The sequence below is a fragment of the Triticum dicoccoides genome, chromosome 2B (genome assembly GCF_002162155.2).
Source record: "Triticum dicoccoides isolate Atlit2015 ecotype Zavitan chromosome 2B, WEW_v2.0, whole genome shotgun sequence".
Taxonomy (NCBI): domain Eukaryota; kingdom Viridiplantae; phylum Streptophyta; class Magnoliopsida; order Poales; family Poaceae; genus Triticum; species Triticum dicoccoides.
Window position 1 is genome coordinate 798,162,838 of NC_041383.1, and position 4,243 is coordinate 798,167,080.

The 4,243-nt window shown below is 53.1% G+C and overlaps 2 pseudogenes; one reads left to right on the top strand and one right to left on the bottom strand.

The window, feature by feature from the left end:
• Positions 1-407: 407 nt before the first annotated feature.
• LOC119361480 lies at positions 408-1,413 on the bottom strand (annotated as a pseudogene).
• An 8-nt stretch (positions 1,414-1,421) lies between these two features.
• On the top strand, positions 1,422-1,843 carry LOC119361481 (annotated as a pseudogene).
• The last annotated feature ends 2,400 nt before the right edge of the window (positions 1,844-4,243 follow it).

Genomic DNA, 4,243 nt, shown 5'->3' on the forward strand with positions numbered 1-4,243 from the left:
ATAGACACAAACAGATAGGATCAGCAACAATGTAGCAAAGTAGACCATCCACCAATCCAATAGCAAAATCAGCTTGACTAGAGTCATAGGATTACTGTACGTTTTATGCTCAAAAATCACATTGTTTCTGCATTTCCAGAGGGTCCAAAACACAGCGGAAACACCTACTAGAACCATTTTCTTACCATTTTTAAAGAACCGCTTAAGCTAGTCTCCGAAACATTTATTAACTCTAACATGAGTAAATCTCAAATCAAAAGCACATTTAATCAGACTCCAAATCAATGATAACAATATATAACAATATATTGCCACAAAAAATTATATAACAATACACATACAAATACCATGAGGTCCCAAACCCCGAAGGCTCAAGCAAGATACATATAAGAAAAAGAGACCAGAGGTCATATTTCTCGCTTCTTCAGCTTCACCATGAGTCCATTTTTCATTTGTAGTATACAAGACATCATCGGCTCGACACTCTGCCATTCAACCACCTCAACATCGAAGTTCCACACCACTACGGCAACAACAGTCTTCATCTGCATAAGTGTCATGGCCACTCGACATCACGTCATCGAAGACCACCGTCTTTCGCTCGATGGGGCCCGACGGGTATAGCCTGTGAGACTTGTAGAGGACAGATCTCATATAGACAAGAGTTTTGGTCTCCCCTGGCTCAAAGAACACCATGGTGCTGGCATTTTTGGCATCCATGGCAGCTTTCCGTGATGCGATGGGCGATAGTTCATTACGGATGATTGACATGACATGAGGGTTTTGTGCAAGGTTGTAGAAGACCCATGGCAAAGTGGTGCCAACCGTGTCCCTCCCGGCAATCATGTAGTTCATGAGGGTCGCATGGAGCAAGCCATCATGCTGGTAGTCTGGATCGTGGATGTAGAAAGACAGAATGTCTATGGAAGAACTAGCACCCTCATTACTATCACGTTCTTTCTTCTTCCTTCTCTCCATCATCTCGGCAACGAACCTGCGCAGCACCGTGTGCGTTGCGGCGAGCTTCCTCTCTGGACCGCTGTTTAGCTGCCTCATCACCATCCAGAAAGAGGCCGTATCCATGGGCGGCATGTCCGAGGACAGGAGGCCAGGGTCCACGCCGAAGACAGGCGTGGTGGTGATCAGGTCGAACACAAACCTCGTTATCAAATCATGCAGGTCGAACATAGTCCCGGTGCTAGCCATGTGCGTAAACACCGGGAGGAGTCCATTCTCCACCTTGTCGCGACAACAAGCGGTCATGCGGGCAAGTAACCGTGGGTTGCTCAGCACGCTCTGGATCTTCACGCGCTACCGGCGACATGGCTTGCCGTCGACGGTGAAGAAGATGCCGCCCATAATGTCGAAGATGGCCGGCAACAGCAACACGCTCGCCGGCAACGTGCCGCCCAAGGCCAGCCTCGGCGACCTCCGCCATGATCGACGGGGACGAGAGCTTCGACGGCGCCAAGGTGTACAAGGACAGAAAGGTGTGCAACATGCTGACCATGCAGGAGTTCCACCAGCGGTACCACGAGGACACCAGCATCACCTTCTCCTCGCTCTACCCCGGCTGCATCGCCACCACGGGGCTGTTCCGGGAGCACATCCCGTTGTTGCGCACCCTGTTCCCGCCGTCACCAAGGGGTTCGTCTCCGAGACGGAGTCCCGCAAGAGGCTGGCACAGGTGGTGGCGGAGCCTAGCCTGACCAAGTCCGGCGTGTACTGGAGCTGGAACAAGGAATCGGCGTCCTTCGAGAACCAGCTCTCGCAGGAGGCCAGCGACCCTGAGAAGGCCTGCAAGGTCTGGGCGCTCAGTGAGAAGCTCGTCGGACTCGTCTGATCTCCCACCCATCTCCGGCTCCGGCCACGTCCGGGCAACGGCATGCATCTGGGACGCCGATGATGAACTTGTCGCATTTTTAACGTTGGTAATTATCATTTTTACGCCCTTTTAGAAACTCAATTATGCGGGATAGGCCTTGCGAGTGTCGGCGAGAGTGCATAGATCTTGTGTGGAAGATGTACAATTTTCGGCCAACCATGAATAATAAAACCATAGGCCTGATTGAGGATGACATATATTGTGGTCTGCGTTGATTGAAAGTTGCTTCTTTTTATCATATTGCTGTACATTGAATGAATGATAAAACAGAGCCTATATATGGTTCTGTCTACAGAATGCCATTCCAGCATATTGATGAGTATCTTGGTTCAAATAGATGCTGCGGCCTACAGGTACACCCTCCTGATTTGTCCGCTCAATTGGAAATAAAAGTGACAGCCCTGAAAAAAAAATTATGTAGCTACCAGTTCAAAAAATAAATTGTTTCCTGAATGAAATCAGATATTACTAGAGATGTTGTCTCTCAAATATAATGGCTCTCCATCAACTCAAAAAGAGCAATGTTTCGGATTAGCTTAGATGGATAATTACATAGTTTTTTTTCGTGAAAAAACATGTATTACTCGTCAGGTAGGATTACATTTGGTTTCACAGATCGGGATAGCGCCCGAGGTCCCCATGCCTAGCCAAACTGCTGTCGCTGCTGCGTCCTACCATATTATGCTGCTTCTGCTTTGCAGTTGCCGCCGCAATCTGTCCACGCCTCTCGCTCGCCAGCCAGCGCCGCCGCTCGCTCCCGCTGGTTGCCTCGCTACCGTTTGTCACCGCTGGTTGCCCCGCTGGCGCCAGCCCTAGCCCGCCAGCCTGCAAGCCCGCCACTGCCGCGCCCCGCCGCTGCCGTTTCCCTCCTCTGTAGCCTCGCGCACGTTCCGCCACAACCCGCCGCAATGCCTCGCCCCAAGAGAGCACGCCGGCCTCCTTATCATCCTCCATCGAGACGCCTCGGTCCACCGCGCCCTTCAACGCCCGACGCGACGCCTCGGTACGCCGCGCTCTACAACGCCAGTCGCGACACCTTGCCTCATTCCAGGGCTCCGGCGCTGACGTCTGCCGCGACGCATCCCCTGCCTTGGCTTCTGCGGCATCGACGCCGGCGACAAGCGGCGGGGCGGTTTAGTGGAGGCAGAGTATGTTTTGAAAAAAAAGCGAAACATTATCTACAAAAGTAGCACTGCAGGTTAATTTCTCAAAAATAGGAGGACTTTTTTGCAAAAAGGCCAGCGACATCCGACCAGAAGCGAGGTGGGATTATGTAATTCGGTAGCGACTCTACGTGAAGTTTCGCCGTTCGTGCCCAAATGGCTTGTGTGGGGCGGACGAGCTATGGGCCAGAGTTGGCCCATCTGACCGAGCAGAATCGCCTGACTCCAGCCCAACATCGACTACGATCGGAAACAATTGTCACCAGCGAACGAAACGGTTTTAGTACCACCTCGCGTATATGTTTTAAGTTCAAACTGAAAGCTTAAATTCACGGGAAGAAGCGTATTGTGACGGTGAAACCACAGAGTAAATCCGTGCTTTATTATTAGGGAAAAATTTGGTTTCATAGATCGCGATAGCGTCCGAGGTCCCCATTCCTAGCCAAACTGCAGTCACTGCTGCGTCCTACCATATTATGTTGCTGCTGCTTTGCTGTTGTCGCCGCGACCTATCCATGCCTCTCGCTCGCCAGGCAGCGCTGCCGCTCGGTCCCGCTCGTTGCCTTGCTACCGTATGTCGCCGCTTCACTCGCAGCCAGCCGCACGCGCCAGCCCTGGCCCGCCAGCCTGCAACGCCACCGCGACTGCACCCCGCCTTTGCTGCGCCCCGCCTCTGCCGTTTCCCCCCTCTGTAGCCTCGCGCGCGTTTTGCCACTGCTGGCCATGCTCGCCACAACCCGCCGCGACGCCTCGCCCCAAAAGGGCACGCCGGTCGCCTTATCATTCTCCGCCGCGACGCCTCGGTCCACCGCGCCCTTCAACGCCCGCCGCGACGCCTCGGTACGCCGCGCTCTACAACACCAGCCGCGACACGTCGCCTTATTCCTGGACTCGAGCGGCGCTGGCGTCTTCCGCGGCGCATCCCCTGCCTTGGGTTCAACGGCGTTGACGCCGGCGACAAGCGACGGGTCGTGCACGGCGGTTCAGTGGAGGCAGAGTGTTTTTTGAAAAAACGAAACGTTATCTACACTTTAATTAGCACTGCAGGTTAATCTCTCAAAACTGGGGGACTTTTTTGCAAAAAGGCCAACGACGTACGACCAGAAGCGGGGTGGGATTATGTAATTCGGTAGCGACTCTACGTGAAGTTTTTCCGTTCGTGCCCAAATGGCTTGTGTGGGGCAGATGAGCTATG